Source organism: Gracilinanus agilis, chromosome 3, assembly GCF_016433145.1.
Source record: "Gracilinanus agilis isolate LMUSP501 chromosome 3, AgileGrace, whole genome shotgun sequence".
In the NCBI taxonomy this organism is placed as follows: Eukaryota; Metazoa; Chordata; class Mammalia; order Didelphimorphia; family Didelphidae; genus Gracilinanus; species Gracilinanus agilis.
The window spans coordinates 70,708,821-70,724,367 of record NC_058132.1 but is presented as its reverse complement, the minus strand read 5'-3'; the positions used below and the strand labels follow the sequence as shown (position 1 = coordinate 70,724,367).

At 41.2% G+C, this 15,547-nt stretch overlaps 1 protein-coding gene across 1 annotated transcript in view; it reads left to right on the top strand.

The window, feature by feature from the left end:
* The first annotated feature begins 2,628 nt into the window (after positions 1 to 2,628).
* Positions 2,629 to 15,547, top strand: part of PHC2 (polyhomeotic homolog 2) — a 102,435-nt gene continuing 89,516 nt past the window's right edge. The window contains exon 1 of the mRNA XM_044667970.1: positions 2,629 to 2,724. The gene's annotated coding sequence lies outside the window, so the exon portion shown is untranslated. The remainder of the gene's footprint in view (positions 2,725 to 15,547) is intronic.

Sequence of the window (15,547 nt, the reverse complement as noted above, 5' to 3'; positions counted from 1 at the left end):
AATGAGGATGCTTAGATTCAGAGACATCAAATGACATACCCAAAGTAACATAGGTGGTAAGTGTTGGTATTAGAATTTGAACTCGGCTCTTCTCACCTCATATTCAGGATACATTTCATTATTTTCTTCTCTGACCTCATTTTTTTGTTACTTTATAAATATTCTGAAATCTTTTTCAGATGTTTGAGCTGTGTTTTCCCAAACACTCTCTGCTTCTTTGCAGGAGATAGGGTGGGGGTAGGGGAAGGACTGTGTCTTCTCTTTTATTACCTCCAAAAGCCCTTAGCATATGGTGGCTGCTCAATTAATACTGCTGGCTGGCAGTGGAAGGCCACTGTAGAAATGCAAAGCAGTTGCATGGTTGGATTCCCCAGAACATAAATCTCCCATCTGGGTCAGGTTATGACTCAGAAAAAAATCACTCTGAGGCTGAACTGCTTCTTCCTAGTTCTACAGATCCTGGTGCTGACATCTCCAGCAGGACGTGCAGAGAGCTGTCTTCCTGTGTGGGTATCAGTCTGGCAAAAGGTGGAAGTTGAATTTTTCATGGACTATCTGCCACCAACTATCTTTGGCTCATCATACTTCTCCAATGACTCTGAACTTCCAGGAATGTGTCCAGCTGTAATTATGTGGCTCCTCAGAGCTTTTAATTTGCAAATAGTGACAGTGATGATGATGATAATGTAATTATAACGATGACCCTCACAGCTCTTATTGATGCTCATGCAGATTAGGATTCTGAATAGAGGCAGGGTAGTATAATGAATAACCTCCTAGACTTAGACTTAGACTTACCAGTGATGTGACCATTGGCAAGTTCTTTAACCTTCCCTAGCCTCATATATACAATGAGACAGTTGTACCAGGCCCTTACCATTATGGAGTGATACGATTCTGTTATTCTAGTTGAAGGCAATCAGTTGCTAAGTATTGCCCACAAGAATGAAGCAAAAAACCTAGAGGTTTCCAGGGGATGATTTGTTTAATAAGCCTGTTTCAGAGACCAACAACCTGGGAAATAGAGACCAAGTAGAGGGCAGGGAGTTCAAAACTGATTTCTCCCTGCAGAGAAAGCATAGTCCCAGGTTTCTGGATGCCTTGTTTGGTCTCTTGGCCTGTGTGATGTAAAAATGATCACCAGAAGGGCCCCAGTCCTTGAAGTAAGTAGCTTCTCAAGATCACTGTCAGGATGCCTGACAGCTAAGTGCCTTTGAAGCTCAAGGGAACTTCTCTAGAGGAAATACTCCCTCAGCCCATAGACCTTCTTCCCTGCCCTCTAGATTCTCTAGATAACCCTCTGAGAGGACTCTAGTTATACACATAAGGTTTCCTTTGTGAACCAGCCCTGTCTCTTTACACCAAAGGTTACGCAGCTAAGAAAAGTGGCTGGATTGAGGTATAGAAAGGGCACTGGCCCTAATAGGTCACATCTATTTTCATTTACCTTCTGAAAGAGGATTAAAAAGAAAATTCAATTTTGCCTAATGCTTTCCCCAAATGACTAATTTATATGCTAATTAGCCAGATAGGAATCAATGAAGCCTAGTAATCAATATGATATCCCAGGCACCAGTAATGAAATTCATTTTGAGATGCACTGCCAGTGGAAATGAAGCAATTATGCAGAATAAATGGGGCTGCTCAGGGACTAGAGAATCTCCAGACTGCAAATGGCTGTAAAATTTCTCCCTGTCTCTCTTCTCCTCCATTCTATACTCCATTGATTCCAAACACCATTCAGGGAACTTACAGACTCATGTCTAGCTTTCTCTCTAAATTCCTGGTCTTGTGACAACATCAATACTGGGGTATCATAGGTTTGTATAGGGAAATAGCCCAAGGGCAACTGCCAATCTTCAAAGTTCTGCTCCTATACCACCACCTACACACAATTCCTCCTAATCTCTTTAGTTCCTGGTTCTCTCTCCTACCTCTTCAAATGATCACGGACATATTTATCTGTTTACATGGATCCCCTTAGTATAATGTAAACTCAAGGGAAGGGATTGTTTTTCATTTTGCCTTTGTATCCTCAGCACCTATTTTGCCTTGCTTATAGTGGACACAATAAATATTTGTGGGATTGGATCAGTTTGGGAGGAAGTAAAGCTCACAGATACTAAGAATAAACAAATGGAAGGCATTGACCTGAGTGGGAGGTGCTTGTAGGCTTATAGGAACATAAATTTAGAGATAGATAGGACCTTAGAGGTCCCTAAATTGATAGATTAAGAAACTGGGGTCCTGTGTAGCCTTAGACTACAAGTTTAGCCTTAGACTACACTGAAGTCAGCCATAGCATGTTCATAGGATTTAGTCTAGCTCTGGTGGCTCTGATCTGGCCCTGACTTTAATCCAGTGGTTCATATATATTTCATAATAGAGCTTATTTCTAGTGTAAAACAGATTGCAATTTCTTGTTTGGCTCTCAATCCTCAAACATTAATCACCAATTCTTCATCATTATGTCTAGATTAATCAAGTTGGACCTTTATCTTACAGGCTCTAGATGAAAAAAAATGTACCCTTTGGATGGGAAAACCTGTTGCAGTCCAAGATTGTTCTTGCCTTGTTGCCTCCCTTGAAGAGTGGCTCCAGTTGCCTTAGCACTTGAACCTTGGTTGGTTCATTTGTACTGATGTGAAGACGTTGGAGCTCCTTAGAAAATTCCTTTCTTTAGAGTCCAGGGATAAGTAGAATTTTGTTACCCGGCCTTCTGAGGTGAGTAGGATTCTGCAACTTTTGTTTTCTTGGGAGAGGACAGACAGATTGGTAATTCTTATAGCTGATGCTATAATGTGATTCAAGCAAATGAGGTTATTTGGTTATCCCCTAGTTAGAACTACTGGAACATGAACACCTTTTCTTTGGGAGTGGGGAAAAGGAACATCAAAGTAGTGGTATTACTCCATGGTATGAAGCAGAGGAAGAATAAAGGGTAAGCATTTATGCAGCACCTACTGTGTACCAGGCACTGTGCAAAACACCTCAATTATTATTTTAATTGATCTTTACAACAACCCTGAGATGAATGCTGTTATTATCTCCATTTTGAGAATATTATCTCCCACAGTTGAGTAAATTAAGGGAAACAGAAGTTATTTGCCCCAGAGCTAGTAAATGGCTGAGGCTGGATTTTAATTCAGTGTACCACCAGAAGCTTCTGACAACTGTGAGAAGACTACTATCCACCATAAATAAGGAACTATGAAGAAGAATGGAGTCAAGAAAACAATAAAATTTCGTTATTTAAAAAAAAAGGTGAGCTGGTCATGTGGTACAAATGAAAGATAACTGCTAGATGGCATGTGTATTCCACTGGTGGCCTCTCATTATCAAAAGTGAGGAAGACCCATGGCAGATTGGGTGAACCTCTGATGGGGAACTTATAGAGCCACGTGACTGAGGAGGGGCACATGAAGATCAGATGCAGATGTCTAATGTCTGCATCACTGGAAGAATCATTCTTGCCAAGATCACGGAGCTCTTGTCTTGGGTATTGACATTTTGAATTCTTCAGGTAGTAGTGATGGGTTGTGTAAATTCTTTTCATGTTTTGACTTGGATCCCAATAAATAAGAGTAGAGGAGCAGAGGAAATAAATGACTTAGACCACCAAATGAATAAGAGGAAGAAGCAGAATTTGGATTTAGGTCATCAGGCCAAGCTGCCACTTTGAATGAGATTCAGTTCCACAAATATTTATTAATATCTATTGTATGCAAGTTACCCTGCCAGATACTAGTGATTTATATCATATGGAAAAAGACAAGGTCTCTGACCTCCCAGAGTCTTATTACAGACTGAAAATAGGGCCATAAAGGCAAAATAGGTTATGAGCAAAGGAAAGATCTAAGGTACCCTGAGTATATCTGAGGAAAAAAGAAAATACTTTTCACTTAGAAGACCCAGGAAAGCTTCCTGGAGGAGATAGCACCTGAAGCCTTGAAGAAAGAAGCATTTCAATAGGTAGAGTTGAGGAAGAAAAGAATTCCTGGGGCTGGGGGCAAACTGTCCACATATAAGAAAGTGGGAAACTGTAGAATGGGGAGTTCAAGTGTCCTGGCTTACCTGGCAGACTTGCAGTTAATTTTAGCAAAAAGGGAACCCCTAGGAGTTTCTGAGATGTGACAGAGGCTTGGACTATGGTGTTAGCCATGGGAATAGAAAAGAAGGGACAGGTTCAAGGGTGAGTAGAGATGTAGATAAATAGGTCTTGGTAATGGACTGAATGTTGGGGATAAGAGAGAGTGAAGAATCCAGAACAATTCTGAAGTTTTGAGCACTGGAGATTAGGAGAAAGAATGGTAGAACCATCAAAAGCAAGCGAAAAGTTAGCAGAACAGATTTTTTTTTGCATGGAAAATCATCTAAGTTCAATTTTTGTTCTTTTGAGTTTGAGACCCTAGTAAGACATCCAGGTGAAGATATTCAACAGACAACTGGAAATACAGCACTAATGTTGAGGAAAGAGGTTGGAGCCAAAGATAAGGCATACCTCTGTGGATGCATTAATTGACAGCAAGTGATAGAAGGAATTAACTAAGGAAAGAGTATCCTAAGAGAGAAGAGAAGGGTAAGGGCAGAGCCTTGAGAGAATACCCATGCTTGCAGAGGGAAGGATACCCCTAACTAGACCTTGCCAGGATCTCACTAGTGTTGGAAGCCAGAGTGAACTAGGTTTTACAGAGTCCACTCCAGTCTAGATGCCTTCACTGGGGCCTTCACTTTTCTCCAACCTTCTTTCCCCCTCCTGTCTGCATGCTGACCTCTATCCTTACCCTTGTGGAAGCTAGGATCACTAGCTCTGCTCTGACCCTTGGGCCTACTCGCCACTTCCTAACAATTGTAGGTTCATTCATTCATCACCTTAGAGAGAGTAACTTCCCTAGATTTGTGCCCATCAAAAGCCAGACTAAAGTGGGTTAAGTAATGAATGAGAAGTGATGAAAGAAAAACTTTGTTCCTGCATGGTCCAAATCAATAATGAAGACTTTTAAAGGGTGAGAGGGATGGGAGGGAAGGAGAAGGGAATAAGTATCTGTATAGCACCATTGATGTGCCAGGCACTGTGCTAAGTACTTTATACTTCATGACTCTGGGTAGTAGGTATTGTTTATTATCCTCATTTTTCAGATGGGAAAACTGAGAAAGATTAAGTGATTTGCCTAGGTAGTGATGGTGAACCTTTTAGAGACCTTAGAGACCAAGTGCCCAAACCGTAACCCTCACTCTACATGTGATCCCCCCACCTTACCCCCAACATTGGGCTGCTGGGCAGAGGAGTAGGTGATGTGAGAAATATCCTCAGGCATGTGTGGAGAGGGCACACTCTGGCATGTGTGTCATAGGTTCACCAACATGGGCCTAGGGTCACACTGGCTAGATATGAATTCAGGTCTTCCCAACTCCAGGCTCACCACTTTATCCACTGTATTACCTAGCTGCCTTTCAATTCCTTATCCTTTGTTTTTATTTTAAAATTTTATTTATGTCTCTTCTTTTTACATTACAGCCACTTCCATATAGACCTCTCACTCTTATACTCAGCTGCCTCTTACTAGGCTTCACAAAGAAGAAAAATATATAGTTAAATAAAACTATCCTATTAATTGACCACATTTGACAGAGTAAGCATCATTCTGTAGTCCTTGACCTCTCCAGGAAAAAAAGAAAAGGCCCACTTCTTCTTGTCTGGTTTCATGATGGTTGTTACAATTCTATATGGTTCCACTTCCTTTTATTGTTTTCGTTTATATCACTGCAGTAATTATGTATGTTATTCTCCTGGTTCTGTTTATTTTAACCTATGTCAGTTCACACAGGCTCTTCCTATATATTTCAGAATTCTGTGTATTTATCATTTCTTTGAGTGCAAATAATATTCATTTGTTTTCATTTACCACTGTTTATTTAGCCTTTCCTCAATCATAGGATCCCAGGGCAATAAGACTACAGATTGAGAGCTAGAAGGGATTGCGATGCTTTTCAGTCCAACTGCCTTATTTTACAGTTAAAGAACTAAAGGTTAAGTGATAGTGATTTGTCCCAGGTTACATCTAAGCATTTACTTCATTTCAGTTTTTTGATACCACAGGGTAATGATTTAAACATTCTAGATAATGTGTGCGTGTGTGTGTGCATATATATATATAGCATATAGTCTCTGGCTCAAAGGATATGAACATTTTGGTAGCCTCTCCACCTCACTCCCTATCCCCCAACACTTCCAAATTGTTTTCCAGAATGATTAGATCAATTCACTGCTCTATCAACAGCATGGTTAGTGTACTTATCTTCCCACAGCCTTTTCTACATCCACTATTTCCATCTTTCTTTAACGCTGCCATTTTCTAGCCATTGTCTTTAGCTAGGTCTTTTCTGAGAGGCAGCAGCTGAATGCAGTTGCAAGGCCAGGATTTACTACTAGGGGTTTAGTAGCAGAGGCAGAGATGCCTATAGAGCAGGCTAAATAGGGACAGAGCCCAACCAGCTGGAAGCCCTGAGGAAGTTGGGAAGGAAGAAGGAAAAGTAATTGAGAATGATCTCTCCTGGTATCCTTTATTGACTTACTGCTAGGAGATTGACCTTTTGTTGTGCTTTCCTAGAAAAGTAGGCTTTTCCTCTGAATAGAGGAAAGGTTGCTATAGACCATGTTTGTCTGCATGGGCAGCGAGAGCAGTGAGAAAAGCTCCTCTGAACTTTTGAGCTTCTCTGAGTGAGCCAGCTTTCAGAGAGTGAGCATGGGTACACCAACCAGTAGGGAAGGCTGTGCTGATTCCCCTGCATATACAGAGGAGGCAGGAGGCATTGAGAGTACTCAGACAGCCTGCTATGCAAAGCATGTGCCTGGTTTGGGTAGTCTCCTTTTGGGTTTGTTTTATTCAGTAATGTGTCCCTTGAGAAGAGCAGCCTAAGCAGCCTGGGTTACCCTGCAATTTCTCCAAACTATTTGCATGAAATACTGCAGGCAAAAAGCCTAGCTCCTGATAGGCTGTTGCTAGGTAACAACATAATCATCAAGAAATTAGGCTGTCCTTTTTTTTCCAACCCAGAGTATGTGTGTGATTGCAGCCTTGTGCAGGAGGCGAGAGAGAGGGAGTGGAACAAAGAGAGATAAATGGGATGGTCTCACAGGCCAGGAGGCTGCAGCTACAAACCTGCATTCCACGGTAGGACAATCTATTTGGGGCTGGGATCTTTCCTCTTTTGAGTCAACCTTGGTGCCTTTTTCCTTTTAAGAAGCTAGACCTAGCAGCCGGGCACCTAGGCCCAGGAAGCAGCAGCAGGGACTGAAGCTGGGCAACTTTGACCTTTGGAGTGATCTTAGGGGCAAGGGTGGTTGTGTGTGTGTGTGTGTGTGTGTGTGTGTGTGTGTGTGTGTTCACATGTGTGCTTGTGCACAAGCATGCTAGGGAAAGTGGTGCTTAATGTATAAGAACTACTCTGAAGATAGGCAGTGTGGAAAAGTGCCTGTGTCTGGGAGAATGTGAGTGTGTGCGCGTGCGCACACACAGGCATGTGTATACAGAAAAGATTATTAGTGTCTGAGAGAAAATGGGAGAATGTGTCCATGAGTGGGTGTGAGAATGAAGGCAAAGGGAGAGGGAGAGAGGGAGTGTGTGTGTGTGTGTGTGTGTATGTGTGTGTGTGTGTGTGTGTGTGTGAGAGAGAGAGAGAGAGAGAGAGAGAGAGAGAGAGAATTGGGGGGGAGGGAGAGATGTATGTAAGCAGGCAGACATTGGAACTGAGAAAGCAGAAAAGACCATAGCTGAAGTTTGGAGCCATGTCATTTTTCAAGGCCTCTTTCTATAGAAACTTGCCGCATCTTGAGGCATTTGGTTCTCGTGTCATTCAGTCATGCCAGAACAGGCCAGCCTTCTGCCCTGTTAAATTTGACAGATGGATGGGGAGGCATGAGTACCAAGATAGCATTGGTCTTTGCGTGTGTGTGTGTGTGTGTGTGTGTGTGTGTGTGTGTTTGCACATATTTATGTGTTTCATTTTTCTCATTTCCATGCTTTAAAAGCATATTTAGATTGATAGCATACACATAGTCATTCCATACCTGAATGTTTGTTCTATAAATTGTTTGTCTGTTGACCTACCTTTTCCTCATGCTAAATTTAAAACATTTGTTCCTGCTTCCAGCTTCTTGCCTATGCAGTCCTCCAGCAGACCTTCCAGGTCTTCCTTTGCCATACCACATACCTTATTAGGTCACTGCAACCCTGGGCAGCCTAATTGTCTTTTGCCATTCACTGTCTACCAGATTGATGACTCCTCCTGAGTCTAGCTGCCTGAAGTCCCTCGGGTCCCTTTCTATACTGTCTATCTATTCTTCCCGCTCAGTTTTCCTCCATCCCCAACCCCAGCTCAGGATCCCTACTTGAAATCCCCATATCCAGGTTTGCAAGAGTCTATTTAACCTGACTCAGATGGAGTCAGCATTAAAGCCCAGGCCTTGTGCAAGGTGGGGAAGTACTCATGAACATTCAGTATGGCATGGCAAGAGAAAAAGATAGAGTCAAGAACTACAAAGAAATCTCTCCATTCCTCCTGCCCCCAGTTTTGGGACATTTCCAGTGTAGGCAGTTCAAGGTATTACTGAGCACTAGGCATATTGGCCCTGGCAAACTCTCCCCCTGGTCCCCTATTCTGCCTATCTTTTTACAGGCAATATAGTGTAGCAAAAAGAGTGTATTTGGAATCAGAGCAACTGGGCTTGAATCCTGGATCTGACATGTATTGTTTGTCTGAAGTTGGCCAAGTCACAACCTTCCTCATCTGTAACATGAGTTAAACTAGATCTCCAAAGTTCTATGTAACTCTGAACCTCTGATCTTTAACATATCTCTCTGTTGGTCCTATACTTTCTGATGTTCTTGGACTCTTCCCATAGGTATCCTTGCAACTTTACCTCAAATGGAAATCCTTTGTCACCACTAATTCTAGTGCTGACTTTCCATAGGACCCTGGAAAGCTTTTATTTTCATCCTCTATTTTTCCCACTGTTCATTCAGAACTATTTAGTGCTTGCATTCTGAGGTTTCTTTAGTATTGCCTTACCATGCGACTCAAGGCTGCTCTGGGTCTTAATGGAGAACTATAGCAGCTCTCTCTTCTTTCCATCTCTCCTGGGTGGGAAGGCTCATAAAGGTCACTCTGATGGGATTTAGCATTGGGAATAAAAGGTACAAAACTAGTGTGGAAATCCATGCTAGATGGCTTAACAAGCATTTATTAGAGGCCTACTAGGTGTCAAGCTAGAGGTTGGAACATAAGAGCTCTTGTCCTCAATTTCAATAAATGTGACTAAGAGAAATAAGTAGGAAGAAGGTGTGCATGTGGGGGATGGTCCTTAACAGAAAATCTCATAGGATCTCTTCAGTCTAGTAGAGCAGGGAGTGATAGGTGTAAGGGAAAAAAAATAGATTTAAATTTCATAGCCTCACAGAATCTCAGAGCTGTATGGTGTATCAGAGGTCATTTAGCCCAGCCACTATCTGAAACATTCACCTCTTCTGAGACATCCCTGACATGTGGTCATCAGATTTCTACCTGTTTTTTTAAGCCTCTTGGGATCTGAAGGAAGAGCTAAGCTTTTGTCTTGATTCTGACCAGAAGCTGATTGAAACTACATCCTGGCATACTCAAGGCAACTGATTTTCCTTAGATGCAGGCATAGAATGATAGATTTAGAATTAGAATGTATCTTAGAGACCATCTCATCCATCTTCCTCATTTTGAATTTTGTTGGGGAGACTGAGGTTCAGAAAAGGGGACTTGATTTCCCCAAGGTCACATGGCTATCAGATGAATTTGAGTCCCAAAATTTAAACTCAGGCCCTCTGATTTCAAATCCTGTGCTTAACTGCTAGACAACGCCACTGATTAGAAAACAGTACCCCTTAAAAATGTCCCTTGGAAACCTTCCTACCTTTTGAAGTTGACACTATCCTTCATTTTGCATTCTTTCTCCAATAAAGAAAGGTATTATGCAACAATTATTGAGGTGACTTTCCCCGTTAAACAAATGAAAACTGAGTTGCTTTGAAATTATTGCTTTGATAAAGCTTATTGTATTGGGAAGTGGAGCTCACTGAGGCAGGTTGAAGGAATAAGGAAGACTTCTGAGGCCAAAACAGTCCTTCTCCAGGCTATAAGACTTCATCTTTTTTCTAAGTCTCCTCTTTGCAAAGAATAAGTAGAGATAACAAAGGAAGACACAAAAGTAGTGATAGTCACTAATTTAGCCAGAATGAATCCAGTCATTGAGCAAACATTGAGTGCTAGGCACTGGAGCTACAAACACAGACATGAAACAGCCTCTGCCCTCACAGAACTTACATTCTATAAGAGAAGACCACACATGCATATAAAACTATATACAAAATAAATGCAAGGTATTGTGAGGCAATTGCAAATTTTTGTATGAAAGGGTACTGGCAACTGGAGGGTTAAGGAAAGTATGTGGAGGTTGCTTAAGCAGAGTTGAAGGAAACAAAGGATTCCAAGAGTCAGAGGTGAAGGAGGAGGTGAAGGAGCATCTCAACAGAAATAGTCAATTCAAAGGCATGGAAACAGGAAATGGAGTATTACATGAAAAACAACAAGAAAGCCAGTGTGGTTGGACAATGGAGTGTGGGAAAGAGGGAAGTAATATATGTTTAGAAAGATAGGCTGGAGCCAGACTGTGAAGGGCTTTAAAAGTTAAACAAATTATTTTACATTTAATCCTTAGAGGCAGTAGTAGGGAGCCATTGGAGTTTATTGAGAGGGAACCTAAGAAGAAGCTCAAAAAGAAGAAAGCAATAGAAGAAGAGCTGAGGGAACCAAGCTCAGATGGGATCAGGCAAACAGGAGCAAACCTTCTAAGATATAAGAGTCTATGAAAGGAACTGAAGGTGTTTAGCTTAAAGAAGGAAAAATGTGGGGATATATTTTTTTTTCTTGAATCCTATGATTTCATCCATTGGTGCTTTCTTGGACAAGTAGGCTTTTGCCTACTCCTGTGCAGTGTTGGTTGCTATAGTCCTTGCTGTAGTCAGCTGTAACTTATGGTCTTAGAGAAATGCTTGAGTCACTGAGGAATCAAGTGACTTGCCCAGGGTAATACAAAAAGGAGTTAGCATATGAAAGACTTGCAGTCAGACCCTGATATTGACAAGTAGCAGCTGGGTGACTGATCCTACACAAGTCATTGAACTTCTCAGAGCCCCAATTGCCTCTTCTATTAAAGAAAACAAAACAATAGAACAAATAATCATTAATATCATAAGGTTTAGAGCTAGAAGGAAACTTATAGATCTTCTCTGCTCTCTGCATCTAATTATGGAGAAGTCAAGGGAGGGTAAAATGAGCTGCCCAAGCACAAATCTAGTTAGTAGCAAAAATGAGATTTGAACCCAAATCTTGTAAATGCTCAAGCCTGTATCATCTACTACTTGCCTAACAGGCTTGTTTGTGAGAAAAGTGCTTTGTAAAGTCTAAAGTGTTTTATAATGTAGTAAAGAGAATTCCTATTCAGGTATAGAGTCTGGCTAAATGATTTGTGGTTCTTCCACTTCTAAGATTCTTGATTCTATAAATGATCACATATCAGTGGGGTCAGCATTTTTTTTAGGCAGTAATATGCCAACTGAGGAGCTAAGAGTAGGAGAGATAAGGAATGCAAAACCTGGTGGGCTTAGAGGAAGTGAACCTGTGGCTATCAGGTTGGGTGGTCCTGAGTCCCTTTTCCTTCTGAGCTTCAGTTCTTTTCTTGGTAAACTTAGTTCTTAGCTTGAAGCTGCTGTGGAAATGTTGGCTATTATTAAGACTGCTCATGGGGGTCATTAGTGTAAGTCATGGGCAGAGGACAGAAAAAGAGAGAAGAAAAGGAATGGAAGGCGGCAGGATGTGCTTTATCACCTTTAATATGATTTAGCTGTAACTTTTGGAAAATAGCAGCAGAGACACCAACCTGGGATCATTATTAGCAAAAGTCAAGCCCAATTAAGTTCTAAGAGATGGAATTTGATGCCCAATAGAAAGACTCTGTGGCGGTCTTCATAAAATCTCCTGCATTGGAAGGGATCTTGAAAGTTGTTTAGTCCAGACTGTCCCTAGAAGCATATCTCCTTTAGAATAGCCTCATTTTATCATCCATATTGTACTTGTAAACCTTCAGGGAACTCAGGTGCCACTTACTCCAGGAAATTCCACATATTGTTAGAGGCTCCCCTCCTGCTCATTACGTGGCATTTCTTTTTTAGTGACCAATCTGTATGTATATTCTAATCCATTCTTCCCTGAGTTCTCTGAAGGTTTTCAAGTACAATATGGATGATAAAATGAGGATACTCTAAAGGAGATATTCTCCCCTAGAAGGAAGGCTACTGGTGGGCAGGGCCTGTCCCAGACCAAGAACCCATACCTGGCACATGAGAGACAATGACTGTTGGATTTATTTGAGGCCATCTATTACAACTTTTGATAGCTCTGATTGTTAGGAAGTTTATCCTTATATGGAGTGGAAGGCTGCCTCTCTATAGCTTACACTTATTGTGCCTCCTTCCCCCGAAACATTCAAGGAACATTTATTAATATATGCATGCTGTGGCCAAGAAAAACAATTCTAATCCCTCTTTTAGTTGATAGCCTTTCAAATACTTGAAGATTGCTCTGTATCCTACTAAGGCTTTTCTTCTTCAAACGAACTATACTGCTTACCACATACTTCAAGTTCCTTAGTCATAGAAAGCCCAGTACCATCCCCAGGCTTCAGATAAACCCAATTTCTATAACGGGGCACTTAGAAATGAAGGGAGATTCCAGATGTTGTCTGGCCAAAGCTCTGCCCCCAGTAGAACTCTCATCATTCTTTCTGGGGTCTACTCTTGCTATGTTTCTGCTTTTATTACAGTGTCCAATTATATTTACTTTAAAAGTACCCTATTGAACTTGTCCATTCAAACCATCAGGTATTTTCCCCAGGAGCTGTTACCTGACCATTCAACATCTTCCTCTCCCAATTCTGCTCCCCAGGTTATTTAGTCCAGAGCTAGCCCTACTGACCCTGGATCTGCATGTTTCCATAAAGGTTATATAATTAGACACCAGTACTTTAGTTCTGGCCCCTCTTCCCAAATTGTTTGCTGCTCCCATTTCCTTTGCTTAAGTGCTTGCTGGCACCCAAAGCAGCAGAAAAGGTGCCTACTCACCTTGTCCTGCCCTGGCCTGCATTGCCCTGCCCACTTCCTCTGAGACTCCAGCATCTGTTGCAGCAATTGTCACACCAGCTTTTATGGAGCTGACTAGACCTCTCATTTCCTGTCGACCCCTGCCTGAGTGCCCCATAAATGCCCCTGAGAAGCTTCAGGCAGAATTCTCAGGGCTCTGTTTAAGTGTCTTTCTCCTCTGCTAAACCAAAATATCAGTCACAGCTGTAATCCACAGCAAATGGATTCCCCTGACCCAAGAGACAGAAGCCTAGTGTTTCCTAGACTTGGTGGCACCTGGGAGGGGGGGTATGATGGAAGGATAGAAGCCTCATCAGCATTTCTCCAGCCATTGGTCTCAGGCCCTTTGGGCAGCAGAGACCTGTAATAACATCACTATATAAGCTTGTTACAGTCAATGTGCCATTTAAAGTGTCCCTCTGAGAAGAGAGTATTTATTGGAAGGGATATAGAAGAATAAGGACTTAAACACATAGTGGTTTGGGAACCTCAGCAGAAAAGATCCTGGTATGCTGGGTTTTCAGTTCTTATGACACCCTGCATAGACTGTATACTGTAGTTCACTTCTCTGTTTAGACATCCTCAATATTCTTTAGTCTGGCATTTAAAGTACTCTATAATAAATCTTTGATTTTTCTGAAAGCACTTGGTTCTAGGTACACGGAATCACAGAATGTTAGAACCAGATAAGGCAATAGAAGTAATCTAGTCTAGCCCCACATTTTAAAGATGAATAAAGAGTCGCACAATAGGGGAAATGGCTTGATCAAGGTCACATAGCTAGTAAATAGCAGAGGTCAGACCTGACCCTAGCTTTCTGAACCTCAAGTCCAGTCTTCTTTCCATTCTCCCTTTTATTTATCCTATGACTATACATATTTATCAGTAAACATATTTAATTACTCTTATTAGATTGTTGATTCCTTGAGGATAGGAGCCATGTCTTATTTATATTTTTATCTTCCATATGTTTAAGCCAGATTGAATTGCTTGTCAGCTTTGGAAGGGGGAAGGGAAGAAAGGAAGGAGAAAATATGGATTATATAATTTCAGAAAACTTAGGTGGAAATTTGTTATTAAAATAAAAAATTAAAAAAATATATTTTTTATCTTCCCCAGTGAATTCATGATACATGATAAATGCTTTAACTAATTAATTAATTGGGTCCAGCCATGGTTCATGGTAGGTTTATGGATCAGGAATTGCTGCTTGATCACCATTGGGAGGAAATAAAGAACTGAAAAGAAAGAAGGCCTAGGAGATGGTGATTGTGGAATGATGTCAAGCTATGAGATCCTGTTGGACCCAGTGGGTCTTGCCTGAATCTGTCTTTGTTATAAGGGGACTAAGAAAGGGAGGGAGGATCCTGGGAAATGATTCAAATATATTTTTTAAAAGACATAAGAACACAATAGTCAAATACTCCACTGGATCTTTAATATCAATTTTAAGAGTTCCCTACAACAATGCTTATACATCCTATGAAACTTGTCCATGTTCTTCCCAAACCTAACACACCATAAGTTTGCTGGATGCCTTCCTTTCTTTTTTTTTAATTTTAATTTTGAATATTTCCCCATAGTTACATATTTCATGTTCTTTCCCTCTCCCCAAACCTCCCTAGCCCCCCCTTAGCCAATGCACAATTCCACTGGATTTTACATGTATCATTGATCAAGACCTAATTCCATATTATTGATAGTTGGACTAGAGTTATTGTTTAGTGTCTACATCCCCAATAATATCCCTATTAGCCCATGAGTTCAAGCAGTTGTTTTTCTTCTGTGTTTTTCCTCCCACAGTTCTTCCTCTGAATGTGGCTAGTTTTCTTTCTCATAAGTCCCTCAGCCTTGCACTGGATCTTTGCATTGCTGCTAGTAGAGAAGTCCATTATGTTTGATTGTACCACAGTGTATCAGTCTCTGTGTATAATGTTCTCCTGGATCTGCTCCTTTCACTCTGCATCAATTCCTGGAGGTCATTCGAGTTCACATGGAATTCCTCCAGTTCTTTATTCCTTTGAGCACAATAGTATTCCATCACCAGCATATACCACAATTTGTTCAGCCATTCCCCAATCGAAGGACATTCTCTCATTTTCCAATTTTTTGCCACCACAAAGAGCGCAGCTTTAAATATTTTTGTACAAGTCTTTTTCCTTATTATCTCTTTGGGGTATAATCTAAGCAGTGCTTTGGGTGGATCAAAAGGCAGATAGATAGTCTTTTAAAGCCCTTTGAGCATAGTTCCAAATTGCCATCCAGAATGGTTGGATCAGTTCACAACTCCACCAGCAATGCATTAATGTTCTAATTTTGTT